Source organism: Lactuca saligna, chromosome 2 (assembly GCF_052625555.1).
Source record: "Lactuca saligna cultivar CGN05327 chromosome 2, ASM5262555v1, whole genome shotgun sequence".
NCBI classification, from domain to species: domain Eukaryota; kingdom Viridiplantae; phylum Streptophyta; class Magnoliopsida; order Asterales; family Asteraceae; genus Lactuca; species Lactuca saligna.
The window spans coordinates 190389216-190406546 of record NC_136418.1 but is presented as its reverse complement, the minus strand read 5'-3'; the positions used below and the strand labels follow the sequence as shown (position 1 = coordinate 190406546).

The window sequence follows — 17331 nt, the reverse complement described above, 5'->3', positions numbered from 1 at the left end:
AGTTTTGTTTTCAGATACCTCTTCTTCGAAGGGGAAGGAGCTGGCGCGGTAGCGGCACATCATGCACACACTCTGGTTTCCGCATTTACGAGATTCACTGGGATTTGTACTCTGATATTTTGATGGGTTGTATGGTTTGGCTTTTAAACATGGTTTGCGTTGTGTTGTGGTTTGATCAAACAATGTTTTTAATTATTAATGTTTTCTAAAGTAATGTTTTAAAATGAAATTTTCGGACGTGAAAATTGGGTTGTTACACTATCTATGCTGGATGAACGATTTTATATAAGTTTTATATGATTTAAATTGTATATATATTTATATCTACATAATATGTTAGGTAAAACATGGGTAGATGAAATATAATTTGGATGATGAGTTGAGAGGTGATATAGACCGTGAGGTAAGGGTGAGAGGTGGACGATGTGAGAAACCTTGTTCCCAAATGTTGGCCCCGTCATCTAGCAGAGTATGGATGACAACCACAGACTATTCTAGACAGTCCAATGGAACACTAGTAGACTCGCAACCTGTAGGTATTGTGAACGATGTGTTCACCGGTGTACTCTAAAAACCCATTGACCTGTATTACGAGTGGACTCTCGAAAATGATATTGTCAATAAGCGAGATAACCCTGGTAGATGCGCCTAAAGGACTATACCGGCAGAAGCGCCTAATAGAGAACCTCATAACCCCGACAGATGCGCCTAAAGGACTATACTGACAGATGCGCCCCCAGAAAGAACGTCACAATTCTGGCGGCTGCGCCTAAGTGATAATATTAGCAGTTGTGCTTGACAGATGTGTCATGAGCAACGATGGATTTCATTCCTATTCCTTAGGATAATCCTTAGGAATGAATGAACGAGGAATAGCTGATTCGTAGGGTAGATCCTTAAGCGTAAATAAGATAATGGGAATGGGGTGATTGGGTTAATTGATTGTTTGATAATTAAACATAATGATTATATTATTGTGGGTTGAAAACCCTATGTACTCACCAGGTTTCCCAATCTGAACCACTCAAGCTTATTTGAATCACAGGTACCGATACGAAGTTACATTACACTGAGAGATTAAAGAGGTGTAGATCACTAGTGTAAATGAATGTAAGTTCTGTTTATACTTATGTTTCTGTATTGAAGATAACATCCCAAATGTTTTAAAATGAATAAAAATACTTTTCTTTATAAATCCTTTGATAACGTATTTATCATGTTTTACTGGGAACAAATTCAGCAACACTTTTCTGTAAAATGTTACTCTGATTTTCAAACAATCATAAACAAAATCGGTCTTTTCTGGCCGTGAAAATTGGGATGTCACAGTTCACCAAACTTAAGTGCGGCTTCGAGACGGCTACAACATGACTTGAGATATTTGTCATCAAATTCCTTCAATTTTTTTGAAAACAAGAAACCAAAAATATTTTCATACTCTTTGTATTGTTGAAATCTTGTTTTAAGAGAAGCACTCGCTTGATCAACAATATATAAAAAGTAATTAACTTTAAAGTTCTCCTCGGCTAAAAATACAACATCTTGATCACTTGAATTCTCATCGAATTGTTTTTTTCTACTAACCGTCCGCTTTTGAGAGAATATCGAATCAATATTCATTTCAACAGAAAGTTCATTCGCACCATCAATCGCCTTGGAGAACCCTGTTTCTCTAAACTCCTTGAAGTACTCAATTAGCATATTCACTTCATTAATAGCAACATCGAGAAACATTAACATCATTAATCATCTTCAATGTCATCACCATCATCATTACCATCATCAACATCAACACGATCTCCATCGACATTAACATTATCAACATTAACATCATTAATTTGATTTCCTTCGACATCAACACCCAAATTATCAGGAATATCATCACTATTTTGATTTTGAGAAGGAACTTTAGGTTTTTTTTGGAAAAACTTATCTAGAGAACCATTATTAGTCTTTGTTGATTCGTCAATTCTTTTTTCTTTTTAAGTTTTTGACTACCAGCTAAATATTTAGGAGATATAATTTCTGAAAATAAAATAACAATAATCAACCAAATACTTGATAAAAATTAAAATTATGATAAAAGAACTCTAGAAACATAATTGACTATATCAAAATGTTGAATGAGCAATACCCATAACAATGTAAACTAGAAAAAAATACCGACGATTATAAAAAGTAGTAATAATTATGAATTATAAATATTACCGTTAGAAGAAAAAAAAATAATAATAAAAAAACGAACCTGTTCTTAGTTCTTCCTTTGTCTGCCGAATTGCCCAAACTCAACAAATAAACAAAAGAGACTATGGACTAATATATATATATATATATATATATATATATATATATATATATATATATATATATATATATATATATATATATAAGAAAAGTGAATACGTGGTTGTTAGTGGTTGTTAGGTAATTAAGGTTGGGTGTAGAACCCTTTGATGCCGTCGTTTATCTAGAAAATCACCAAAATAAGTTTATTTTTCTAATTACTCTAATTATTCTAAATTGTTTCCTTCCAAAAAAATCTAATTCACATATTACGTTTGTTATTGATACGATTCTTTCTCCAACTCTAATCCCCTTGTTGATTTTCGGCGTTTTGAGGAAAGTAATTGAAAACGTTCTGGAACTGAATGTTGTAAGTCGTCTTCTCCACTGCTACTTTATCACATTTATTTCTTTATCCTCCTTGATCACAATCCCTGTAACTAGTTTCATTGGGATTTTAGGCCACATGATTTTTTTAATTGCAGTCTTACATTCAATTCTTCTTTTAGATTTGATTTTTCCCCCATAATTTGTAGGCTTGTAATCGCTAGTTTCATTAGCATTTTAGGCCACTTATTATTATTTTTTTGTTTTTGTAGGCAAAACAACCCCAAACGCTAAAAGATAATAACAAAAGAGCACCAAATGAAATCTAAAGAAATTACACAATAGGATGGATCAATGTTTTGAAATGTGTTATTATGCATTCGCATCTGAATCACCAAAAGGGTTGGAATAAACTTTAAATTCTTCAAATTCTTGAATTGGGCTCTGAAGCATAGAAGAAGCAAACCTAATTAGATCTGTTAACTTGAATTTTCAAAATTATGCAATTCTGTGTAAATGGGACGCCTAAAACTTCCATGCGGGATCGAGCTAGAAAGTTGAGACCTTTATTTGAACTGGACAAGCTAACTCCAAGTTATAAAACACCATTTATCCTCCAGAACCTTCAAAATTCAAAAGGGAAACCATTATTTTCAAGCTTCAATCTCAGAGTGCTTAATCTTCAACAAATCTACGATCACTAATAGAGTAGTACTTATAATAACAGGATTCTTAAAAGTTACACCATGTAGTGACTTGTAGAACGTTTGAGATAAAGAACTCTTGGGTCAATTATGAACAATGATTAATATAGACCCAAATACATCCAACAGCCAACTCGAGAAAGAAACAAAACCGTTCTAAATAATCAATCTGAGCTCAAGCACTTCATATGTAGAGATGGGTATTCATCAATGGGACCATTATGAAATTTTAACTGCAGCACCACTCGACCTCAACTAACGCAAGAACGAACTTAGGGCAAAAGGTGGGAACCACACGGTGATCTTGGAGTGAATCGAAACAAAGAGGAACGAAATCAAACATATAACAACAATTTATAGACCGAAATAAGAGACATAGCGTAGCTGAAGGAAAAACACACATCGATTGAGAAGGAAGAAAGCAAACATCGAAGACAGGGGAGGAAGACACCAAAAAATCTAGAAGCCAGATCTTGATGGAACGAATAACTAAGTTGTACAATGAAGATAACTTATTTTCCTCCAAATCGACGTAGTTATACATGTTCCACACCTAAACTTAAATACCCAACACAACCACATATTCCATATATATATATATATATATATATATATATATATATATATATATATATATATATATATATATATATATATATATATATATACTATCTTATAAAAGAAATCTAACTATTTCTATAAATAGATTGATTATAATAATAATATTTTTTAAGACGTCCAAATGATGAAGCTGATAGTACAAGTAACCATTAATAAAATAATATTAAATTTTAACCAAATTTTGAATTCAAATATTTATCATCAAATCTCCTTATATTTCTCAGCAATTTGATATAGTTCCCTCAAATCTCGGATTCATTCAAATTTTGAACCCTTTTAGATATCCTTAAATTTAGCATGTTGATTCAAATATCCCTCCAATCGCATATACCTCTTTGTTCCCTCCTCTGCTATAAAGTCTACCGTCCAGGAACAAAAAATGACTTCATCTCCCAAATAACACCATAGTTGATTATTTTGTCTTCGACATGTACTTTCTTTTGTAACATAACATTTTTATAGAGGAAACATATTATCGAAAGAATTTACACGCCCCGCCGCTTTGCGCGGGTACACTGCTAGTATATATATATATATATATATATATATATATATATATATATATATATATATATATATATATATATATATATATATATATATATATATATATATATAGGGAAAAGTGAATATACCCTTAAGGGTATATAAGCTTAGGTATCCAAACCCACCATAATACGTCGTTTTGTTTGATACATTCATTATAATGTTCTTAAATTTCAACCCCTGACTAGATTTACTTTCAAGATTTTCGAAATTTCACTATTATCTTCCTCTTACATCACATCTTTTTGCCGAACACTTACTAGGCTATATATATTATAGTTGAAAATGAAAATTATGTAAGAGGAACATAATTGCGAAATTTATAAAAATTTTGGAAGTAAATCAAGTTAGAAGTTGAATTATAAGAACATTGGATAATTACAATGTATATATATGATACAAAACGAAATAGTATTGTGAGTACGGGTACCTAAGCTTATATACCCTTAAGGGTATATTCACTTTTCCCATATATATATATATATATATATATATATATATATATATATATATATATATATATATATATATATATAGAGTAATTAATCGCGTGTTTGTGTTAGATACTAATGATATACTTAGTTTAATTGGACTTATATACTAATTTAATTGAAGATATGATTATTGACTTAGATAATTCCTTATGGGATACTAATGGCGTGTTTGTTACGCTTGAATATAAGGATGGGCTGAAGAATTATGATACTAATGATATACTTAGTTTAATTGGACTTATATACTAATTTAATTCAAGATGTGATTATTGACTTAGATAATTCCTTATGGGATACTAATGACGTGTTTGTTATGCGGAATACTAATGACGTGTTTGTTACGCTTGAATATAAGGATGGGCTGAAGAATTATAATAAAAATAAAAAACAGAATTGCGTGCACCAAGTTTCGAACTTGAGTCTAAGTCATGAATGTCAGGCGCCTTTTCCATGTCCACCACCAGCTTTTTATATACTTTAATCTCGACATCTCATATATATATATATATATATATATATATATATATATATATATATATATATATATATATATATATCAGGTCACCCAAACAATGTGGGCCCTGTGCGGTCGCACACCCGACATATGTTAAGGGCCGAGGTGCATCAAGTACATATCTTCATGCTGCTTGTTTTAAGGCAACTTAACTCATTTTGTTACTCTTTTCCATCTTTACAATCATTCCTCTCTCTACCATGTTCTTTCTTTTAAGTTTTAACTTCCTATTACATTTTGTGTTTTTCATTTTTGTGTGTGTGTGTGTGTGTTTTCATAAAAACGTAAGAAAAAAACTTTCCACAAATGTGACTTGATCAAATTGGAGAAAACTAAAGTTGTTGGTTTTTATAATGTTGATTTTCTATATGTGATTTAAGTTGTACAAAGTAAACTATAAGACTAAGATTAATTAATGTAAATATTTGGTATTTTGAGTTGTTTTGATGGAAGAATGAACATCCAATAAGGGGATAATTCGTGAGGCTAATCAACCTTAGTTATTTATTTAGTACATCCAAGTTATCTTAGATACTATCACCTCTCTATATAAGCAAACCTGAAGAATGAAATAGTTAATATTTTATTTTCAAGTTTATTATGACATATTTTCTTATTATTGAAATTGATTATAAAAAGTTATATTATCATGCACAAAAGTTAAATGTATAAAATAGAAACCTACTTTCACATATTTCCTGTTAATAACAACATAATTTATATTTTTTCATATATATATATATATATATATATATGGGAAAATGGAATATACATTACAACCCCACCTAAGCTTAGGTACTAAACCTCTTGAAAATACATTGTTTTACTATATAAAGATTACGGTTAGTGCATTCACGATTAATACTTGAAGATGTAAATTCAAGATCGACACAATAGGGTTTAGCCTTTATGGTTTAGTGTTTAGGGTTTAGGGCATAGCATTTAGGGTTTAGGGTTTAGCATTTAGGGTTTAGGGTTTAGGGTTTTGATAAGGAAGCAAAATATTGATCGTGACAGTGGAAAAAAGTAATGTTCTCTCAGGTGAAGTAATAAATGATACATTTTCAAGTGAAAGAAAGTAATAAATGGAGATGGTAAAACGATAATGAAAGAAAGAAATGTTATCGAGGATGGTATATTTATCGAGGATGGTATATTTATAGAGGATGTTATCAAGGAAATTATACTATTTCTAAGAATAGGTTAAATATAATAATATTATTTCTTAAGACGTACAAACCATTAAGCTAAGTATACAAGTAACCATCAATAAAATAATATAAAAGTTTAACTCATGTTTTGAATCCTAAAATATTGGTAGATTGTATAAAACATGAAGCGCTAAATACAAATTTGTAATGAATTGATATCTTTAATTCGGAGGCTTTTGACCCTGCATGCCGATGGAGTCTATGCTAAAATCCCGATATCTTTGCAATATATCTCTCTGTTTCTAGGCTGCCTTCTCATATATCCTCGTCTTGCCGATATCAAGTCTTCCAGGCGGCAAACTGTGATTTAGATTTGTTGTTCGCTTCATTGGAGTTTCAATCAAATTGGATTCAGGTAAATTGCATTCTCTTGTTATCAATAAGAGTTTATTGCCACGTGTCCTGTTTGTTAGAGTAGTTTTGAGTTTCAGTTATTTAGTTATTTTCATTACAATTATGTTTAAGTTCTTATATATGTAATGAACATTTTCATTAAAAGAAATTAATGAAAGAAAAGACTTTCTCTCTCAAAACATATTTTCTCTCCCTAAGTTTCAAATTCAATATGGTATCAGATTGAAATCGATCCATTTCACTCTTCTTCTTCTTCGTTCAATCACAATCATGTCTGAAACGATCTCATCTGATTCTCTGCAATCAATGTTTCCAGTCCATTTTACATCGGATCTTCTGATAATCTGAATTCCATTCTTGTCTCCACTGTTTTCAATGGAATCGGATTTCAATCCTGGAAACGATCGATGATTCTTTCTTTGTCTGCCAAAAACAAGCTTGGATTTGTAGATGGATCTATTTCGCCTCCTGTAATCAATTCTCCTGCATATTCGAATTGGCATAGGTCTAATTCAATGGTCATCAGTTGGATTCTTAATTCGTTGAACAAAATAATTGTTGATAGTGTTCTTTTTTACCAACTGCTTCTGAGATTTGGAATGAGCTTCATCAATGATTTGAACAATCCGATGGTACTCTTCTTTACAACACTCAACAACAATTGTTTTCTCTCTCACAAGGTACCGATGATTTTTCTACCTATTTCACCAAATTAACAAAAATTTGGGATGAATTGAGGATTGTTCAAGCCATTCCTTTTTGTACCTGTATTGCTGCTGCATCGATTCAGAATTTTTTTGAGGATCAACACATCATTCAAATGTTAATGGGGTTAAATGATTTGTTCGAGGGCAAATTCTTATGATGAATCCGTTACCTTCTCTTTTCGCTGCTTATTCGCTGATTATTCAAGAAGAACGTCAAAGAACAATTTCCATTCCTTCAATAATAAACAATGATGCAAATGCCATGAACGTTACTTCCGAATCATCTATTTCCAACTCCAAGAAATCGCTTCTTTATACTCACTGCAAGAAGACAGGTCATACCAAAACCAATTGCTATTGCATAATTGGTTTTCCTGCATCATTCAAATTCACTAAAAACAAAAAGGTTGATCCAAAATCAAGTGTTCAAAATGTTATTTGGACATCCAATTCTCCTTCAATCACCATGGAACAGTATGCACACCTTATTCAACTCATTAACAATCATAATTTGAATTCTTCTTCTTCCATCAATCAAATCAGTTCCTCTGTGACTACTGGTGCTATGAATGATGAAGGTAATCCTTTTTCATATCATCATTTTGTTGCAAACGTTTACAAATCTTCATCATTATTGCATACTAGTTTTTCTTGGATCATAGACTTAGGGGCAACGGATCATATTTGTTCTCATCGTGATTTGTTCTTGTCATTCACATCACTTAATTAACCACATTTCATTGGGTTTCCTGATGGTCATCATGCTATTGTTTCTTTCATTGGTGATATTCAATTGCATGATTCTATAATTCTTCATCGAGTATTATATGTTCCCTCATTTAAATACAATCTCACCTCTATTCCAAAATTCACAAAACATCTAAATACATTTGTCATCTTTACTGATGAAGAATGTCTTCTGCAGGACCCTTCATCAAAGAATGAGATTGCCCTAGGTGTTTTTGGGAAGAAGATCAATGATCTATATGTTCTTGATCATCGAACCATTAAAGACTCTCTTTCATTTTGTTGTCTATTTCCTTCTAGAACATGTTTCAATGTAATCAATAAGCCATCTAACACTTTGGTATGGCATAAACGTTTAGGTCATCTTCCTTTTAGTAAACTCAAACAATTGTCTCTTGTTCCTTCACATTGTAATGAGTTTGTATTTGATTATTGTTTGACATGTTCTCAAGATAAACAACCACGTTTGTCTTTCCCTAAAAGCATATCTCATACTAATCATCCTTTTGATCTAGTGCACATTGATATATGGGTTCCTTATAAACATGCTACTCATGATGGTTTTAAATTCTTTCTAACCATTGTTGATGATTATTCTCGCCATACATGGATACATTTAATGAGTAATAAAAGTGCAGCATGGAATCTTATTAAAGCTTTTGTTTCTCACATACAAACTCAATTTCACAAGACCATAAAAATTATCAGATCTGATAATGCATATGAGTTGGGTTCCAGCAATGAAGGAGTTGAATTTTTTCAAACAAAAGGCATCATTCATCAAAAATCAACACCATATTGTCCTCAACAAAATGGTTTAGTTGAACGAAAACATCGCCACATTTTAGAAGTTGCAAGGGCCTTGTATTTCCAATCGGGACTCGGACACATCTATTGGGGCGAATTTGTCAAAACAGCTATTCACTTAATCAATAGAATGCCTACGAAAGTTCTTCAACATAAGACACCATTTGAAGTCTTATATAATGTTGTGCCAGATTTACAACATCTTAAAGCATTTGGGTGTTTAGGCTATGTTATCACTCCAAGGACAGGAAGGGATAAGTTCATTCCTCGTACTCATCCATGTGTATTCATTGGGTATCCTTATGCTCGAAAAGCTTACAAGATTTTAAACTTAACCACAAATGAAATCTCTGTAAGTCGAGACATCAAATTTTTGGAAGATATTTTTCCTCTTCATTCTCACCAGAAGTCATCATCATTCAGTGACAGTTATCTTCCAATCTCTATAGTTGATCATTCTAATCATGAGTCTCATTCACCACAAAGTCATGAAGATCCACCTCATAACTCTTTTTCAGAAACAATATCATCCATTCTGCCTTTAAGAAGATAACAAGAGTCTCTCATCCTCCATCACATTTACAAGATTATATATGCAATCTTGTTTCTTCTACTGATCTTCATCATCATTGTGATCATACAATCACTAATCTTTGTATTGGGCTTGGTCATTCAATATCTCATCCTTCTATTGATGATACTCATACTCAACATTTTGCCTTTAATGTCACCAATCATATTTTGGAACCTACATTCTATCATCAAGCAAAAGGCGATCCAAATTGGGAGGATGCAATGACAAAAGAGTTACAAGCATTACAAAATAATGATATCTGGGATATTGTTAAACTACCAAAAGGCAAGAAGCCTATTTCATGTAAATGGGTGTTCAAAGTCAAGTATAGGGCTGATGGTTCAGTTGAGAGGCATAAAGCCCGGTTGGTAGCGAAAGGTTTCACCCAGAAAGCTGGTATTGATTACCATGAAACTTTTTCACCTGTAGTCAAATTCAACACAGTAAGATGTTTAGTTGCTTTGGCTGTCAAAAGAAAATGGAAAATCCAACAGCTTGATGTAAATAACGCCTTTCTTCATGGCGACTTACATGAATAAGTCTATATGAGGATGTGACATCCCCAATTTCACAGCCAGAAAAGACCGATTTGTTTGTGCTTTGTTTTTATAAATCAGAGTAATCTTTTAAAGAAAACAATTGCGGAATTTGTTCCCAAAACAAAATGTGATAAGAATTTATCAAAACATTTCTTTAAAGAAATGTATTTTCATTAAATAACAAAATCTCGGGATGTCATGTTCCGATACAGATCAAAAGCATAAACAATATAAAATAGACCTTACAACAGTCATTTATAACTACTGATCTATAATCCAAAATCTCTCGTCAAGTCCACCAACTTATACTCTTGTGCCATTACCTGTAATGCAAAGAAAACTGAGTGGGTCAGGCTTGGGAGCCTGGTGAGCATATAGGGTTTTCAACCCACAATAATATAATTATTATATTCAACCATCAAACAATCAACCCAATTACCCATCCCTATTATCATCTTTATTTCTTAGAATTTTACCCTCAGAATTCAATTACCCGTCATTCATTCATTCCTAAGGATTGACCTAAGGAATTAGCACACAATCTATTACTACATAAGGCGCATCTACCAACATCATCCTTTAAGCGCCTCTGCCAGGATTACGTCATACACTATGAGGCGCGACTGCCAGGTTTATGACATTCTCTTTTGGGCGCATCTGCCGACATTATCCTATAAGCGCATCTGCTAAGATTATCCTATAAGCACATCTGCTATTGTTATGACAATCTCTATTTGGCGCATCTGCCGACATTATCCTATAAGCGCATCTGCTAGGATCACGACATTCACTACTTGGTGCATCTACCGATATTATTCTCAAGCGCATCTGCTAGTTTTATGACATTCTTTAATTGGTGCATCTGCCAATATCATTCGTAATCATCTTTCATACCTCATCATTTTATCACATACCAACCATCTCATCTACACATGTTCTACCCAACATATTTGTAGATATAACATACATATACAATTTAACTCATTTAAAAACTATATAAAACATTCATTCCACACTCATCTCAAATAAACAACAATATATAAACACATAGCACGTATTTTATAACAAATACTTCATATTTATGTGTTTAGAAGAAAGTAACCACACACTCACCCAAACATATACTTAATACATTCAAACAATACTTGTATTATACCCGTGTTTATGAAAGGGACTATACACCCACACATATAAACAACTTTATATTATACACATAGCACGTATTTCATAGCAAATACTTAATATTTATGCGTTAGAAGAAATTAACTACACACTCACTTGATCAGAAGATGATCGGACAACACTATGGCTTGTAGAAGTAGTATTCTTCGGTAGATCTAGAAGATCTTCACAAAAACCGGGCTCCTCGCGGGCAGGGCTTCGGCTCGGGAATCTCACTTCTCGGGATCCTCGGGGCTTCGGAACTTGCTTCGGGGCTCGGGAATGATACAGGGGCTTCGGGATATAATTGGCACGCAAAACGATGCAAAACTTAGAGAGAAAGGAAGAAAATTCGCAAGGGAAATAGCTGATCTCAGGTTCTATTTATAGGCTGCTGGGTCTGGGATTACGCTGGGCGAAATTTTGGAGTACGCTGGGCATACATAGAGTACATTGGGCGTAATCTTCAGATAAGCTTTGGTATGTGTGCCACGATCTTCAAAAATTCATAACTTTCGCATACGAGCTCCATTTTCGACGTTCTTTATATCCACGCGTAGGTGAGATTATGCTCTACAACTTTCATTTAGACTCCGTTGGCTAATTTTGACTTTATTTTTATTATATTATTTTTAGTAGGCCGGGATAGGAAAACTCCGTTATAAATTCATAACTTCTTCATCCGACGTCCATTTTTGCCTATCTTTTTATCTTTTCACTACAATTGACGAGATCTTAGATTCTCATTTAGATTGTTTCGGCTAAAAACCGCTCGATCTCAAATCGAGTATTCGGGCTGTATACCGCTAAGTCGAAACTTAGAAAAATCATAACTTCCTTATACGAAGTCAGATTCAGACGTTCTTTTTATGCACGCTCATGGTTTAATGAACTCTACGACTTTTGTTTAGGTCGCTAAGGCTAAATATCAATCTAACGTAAATTCACTTTTTACGTCATTCAGCGTCGTGTCGGTTCTGTCGCGAAACTTCGACAGGTCATAACTTCTTCGTTACAACTCGGATTTCGGCGTTCTTTATATGCACGGAAACCTTGTGACATATACTAAAACTTAGTTAAGTTTATTTATTCTAAATAATCTTCTATCAAAAATTCATTTATGACGCTTATCGTCTCTTAATTGATTAGCCCTGATCTACGGGCGTTACAGAGGATACCACCTGGAATCTCTACAATATCCCCTTCATATGTTTGCAAGTTAAAAAAGTACTTATATGGTTTAAAACAAGCATCCAGGCAATGGTATTCGAAATTGTCCGAAGCATTAAGAACAAGAGGTTATCATCATTCACCTAATGCTTACTCTTTGTTTCTTAAAACCATATCTACTTCCATTGTTATTGTAGCGGTTTATGTCGATGACATATTAGTTACAGGAGATAATCAAGATGAAATTGCAGATCTTAAATGCTTTCTGGATGATCAGTTTAAAATAAAAGATTTGGGACAAATTTATTTCTTTCTTGGATTGGAGTTTAATCAGGTTCCTAATGGCATGGTTGTTCATCAGCAAAAATATATCAAAGAATTACTTCATACATATTCTGTGACTGAATGATGTATCCACTCCTCTTCCTTACAAGATTCTTCTAGTATCAGCTATGGAGAATCCTTTAGATGATCCTACCATGTATAGTCAATTAATTGGAAAGTTGAATTTTTTTAATTCATACAAGACCTGATTTGTCTTACTGAGTACAGTACCTCAGTCAATTCAATCAAACGCCATCTCAAGCACATTATGAAGTTGCTCTACACGTATTACAATATCTCAAAGGCACATTACATCAAGGCTTGTTTTTTCGCCAAAATAACAATTATATCCTTGAGGCATATTGTGATTCTGATTAGGCTGCATACCCAATCACCAGGCTGAATATCGATCCATGAGAAGATTAATGGGTATTTTATCATGTTTGGAAACAGTCCTATTTCTTGGAAATCCAAGAAACAGATTACCGTTTCTTTGTCTTCAGCAGAGGCTGAATATCGATCCATGAGAAGATTAGTTGCTGAATTGGCTTGGTTAAGTCGACTTTTTCAAGAATTTCAAGTGCCCAATATTACGCCAATACCCCTCAAATGTGATAATCAAGCAGCTATATATAGCCTCCAATCCAGTCTTTCACGAGAGAACTAAACATATTGACATAGATTGTCATTTAGTTAGAGAAAAACTCAAAAGTGTCCTTATCTCTTTATCTCATGTTTCAACAAATCAACAGATTGCAGATGCTCTTACAAAGTATTTACGAGGACCAAAACAACAAGAAGCTACAATCAAGCTGGGTCTTTAACCATATCCTCTAGCTTGAGGGGGGGGAGTGTTATCAATAAGAGTTTATTGCCACTGTTTGTTAGAGTAGTTTTGAGTTTTAGTTATTTTCATTACAATTATGTTTAAGTTCTTATATATGTAATTTATATATGTAATGAACATTTTCATTAAAAGAAATTAATGAAAGAAAAGACTTTCTCTCTCAAAACATATTTTCTCTCTCTAAGTTTCAAATTCAATATCTCTGTCCCCTCTTTTCTAATCCTTGAATACTCAATTCACTTTTATTTTCTTTTTATTTTCGGTTTAAATTTCATAATTTCTTTGATTTAATTTTGTTGATTTTCAAGTAATTTGAAGAAGATTGAAGATGTTAGACCCTTGTTATGCTCATTGCCTTCAATTCACAAGTATGGCTTTCCTTTCCTAAATCGACTTATGGTCTTGTTAGTAAATACGAATTGATTTCCCATCTTCATGTATAAATTAGTCTTTTTATATTTGTTCACGGGTTCGTATTCTCAATAAATTAGTCATCCATCACTCCTGTGACAACGATTTGACACCACCGCACCAGTCGTTGATTTGTAACCTTACTTATCTTGAGCAGGATTCGCAAATGAAACCCTTAGATCTAAGTTAGAACTATTAGATGCAGTACATCAAATGGTAGGGCTTCAAACTTTTGTGTATCTCTCCCCTATCGCAACAGCAACATATGTTCATTTTTTTGGTTTATTTTGCAACAGAAGCATGATCGAGTCTGATTTTTAGTTGGAATATCTAGTAAGTCCAATTTTTGGTTTATTTTGCAACCAGTGGTGTGTGGTGTGTTAGGGAGTTCACGTTGTCCTCAAATGTTTCATTTTCTCCTTATTTTTCAATTTCTCATTGATTGACATCCATTGTTTTACCAAAGCAGAAACCTCATAATTTTTTTTTGAAAGGGATAAGTTGCCTGATAGTTTCATACTCAGTTTCCTTTCCTTCTTACGCCGCTTCAAGTTCCAACCCTGGTATGAAACTTAAATAATTTGAATTCCCATCTTTATTGTATATTTATAAAACTGAATTAATCTTTCTTAGATTTGTTGCTTTTTGTGTCGTACTAAAATTGGTTAATTTGTTCATTGTAATGACTGTGATGTTCATTTACTTTCTGTGGATAATTAGGGTTTGGCAACGCCAAACTAACGAGTCTAATTCCTCTACTTCATGGTAAACTTCATTTCACATTTCCACTTAAGAAAAGGTTTTTACTTTATTGTGGGAATTCAACGATAATTATTTAGTTTTTTTTCAGTATTTTTCTAGATTCAAGCTACAACTTTGGGAAATTATCTCAGTTGTTTTTTTTTTTTTAATATTTGCACCCTGGTTCTTTCAGATGATCTTAATGTTCTTTCAGATGATCTTAATGTAAGTGGTCTGCAAGGTGAACTAGGGACACATGCTGAATTAGAGAAAAAAAGGTGAATTGAATCTTCGTCCCTTTTATTGTCAAATTTATCCCTAACATGTTGGATTTCTCTTCATCTAGGTGCTCTACAAGACTCAACAACCACCATTTTTTGGATCGCACCAGGCACTACTGCCATGAGGACCTCACACTTCACAACACTCGCCTCATCCTCTTACCATCCTTACCGCCACCAACGTTCTCTCCCCACTGCATAAACGAAAAGACACTTATCAATTTGCAAAATGCCGAATGCTGACTTTTTTTCAATCCTAAATCCTGTTTATCTTAATTTCACTGATTTTTTTGGCCATACTATTTTAATGTAATTTAGGTCTGAAAACGGATGATCAGGTGCGTTAATTGACTGCAGGTCTAAATTAAACTCTTGACTCTTGAGGTAACCCTACTTCTTCATTGGCACCACTACTTCTAATTGGAAGAGGTAAATCGTAAATTATTTTCTCTTTGAACCCCTTTTTATGATAAATTTCTAGCTTTTTTTTTTCTGTTTACTTTTTGCCTTTTTTTTTCCTGATATGCAGAGTTAGGTATCAAGTAGTCTGCAAATTAAAGTTTAAAATGGTCATTTTTTTAATCTACTTATTATGTGAAATCTGCATATTTTTGTTATAACCAACAGTATGTATTCAAAAAGTATTTACTTGGTGTGCTTTTGGTATGATGCTAATTAAGTTGGAGCAGAAAAACTTGCAGTTCTCCCCATGGGTTTGGAGGTGCAAGTTGGTATTACTGTAGGTACGGTGGGTAGATTGAAGAGATGGTGAGGGGAAAACCTTCTTTTTCTTTGATGTTGACGAAATTAACTCTTATTTGGTCCTCTATGCTTTGATCTTTTGTTTAGTTAACGATGCTATATTATCTAATTTCGGGGGATTGTAATATTTTTTTCGGAAATCACATCTTTACCCTTTATAGTTAGTTACTGTTGAGTGGTGGGATGGTAAATCTTGAAAACCTTCTTTATCTTCGAATTTGACAAAAATACTCACAGTTTGGACCTTTTGTGCTTTGATTATGTCTTTAGACAGCAATGATACGTATACAAATATAGTGGATTGCATTTTTTGAAAATGACATCTTTACCCTTGGTGTTCCGTTAAATCTTCATATAAACTTGTAGTGATTGGTGTTGCTTCAGTTGGCTCTTAATCTATGATGCTATTCATGGTTTGACTTTCATCTTCCAGTAATTTATTATAGCACCCTACATTTTTTTTATCATCACATCACTATACTTTTGAAATTTTCACTTAGTTATAGAAACATCATTAACATCCAACTCAAAACAACTTTTTGTGCCTAATAAAGATAATTATTGAAATTAAATGCTATATTTGGTAGAAAATCACAAACTACATCAAATTAATTGGAAAAAAGAGTGAAAATGCATTTATGAAAATACTTGATCTTTCAAGTGGTTACTTGACAACTTTTTGATGCTTCATTCATATTGAATTTGTTTTATTAAAAGAAAATATGGAATGAATGCAAGAAAATATGAAGGAACTGGTTGGTATCAAGTTTTGACGGCATGTTTTTTTTAATTACACCTTTTAACATGTTTAGTAAAACATAAATGCATTAGAAAATAACTAATGGGCAAAAACATTTTGAAACAATGACATTTAAAAAATATGTTAATCACAAGGGGTTTTTATTTGGAAATTGACGTTTGTACAACTTAAGGACCAAGATAGAGACCCTTGACATAATTAATTGGAAATTGATGTTTTTATTTTAATTTTATTCCATTATTATTTTTTATTTCTTTTCAAGATAATGTAAAAGCACCACTCCAACAAGTCTTACAAGATATTTCTAATTTGTTGCTCTCATTATTATTTTTGACTATTTGTTACTATGTTTGGTATATTTCTATTATTTTATAAATAAAAAAATCAAAGTGATTACTAAATTATACAAATATGATCATTGTTAGTAAAAGTCATTTTTTGGTAAC

At 32.7% G+C, this 17331-nt stretch overlaps 1 long non-coding RNA gene across 8 annotated transcripts; it reads left to right on the top strand.

Moving 5' to 3' along the window:
* The first annotated feature begins 14076 nt into the window (after nucleotides 1–14076).
* On the top strand, nucleotides 14077–16383 carry LOC145028613 (uncharacterized). Of its 8 annotated transcripts, none has more exons than XR_013676076.1 (4): nucleotides 14077–14298; nucleotides 14499–14557; nucleotides 14638–15360; nucleotides 15429–16383. It is a non-coding gene; the product is annotated as an uncharacterized LOC145028613 (long non-coding RNA). The 8 variants fall into 8 exon arrangements; XR_013676079.1 differs by lacking the exon at nucleotides 14077–14298 and having other exon boundaries at nucleotides 14305–14904; nucleotides 15062–15106; nucleotides 15276–15360; XR_013676073.1 differs by having other exon boundaries at nucleotides 14078–14298; nucleotides 14499–15360.
* The last annotated feature ends 948 nt before the right edge of the window (nucleotides 16384–17331 follow it).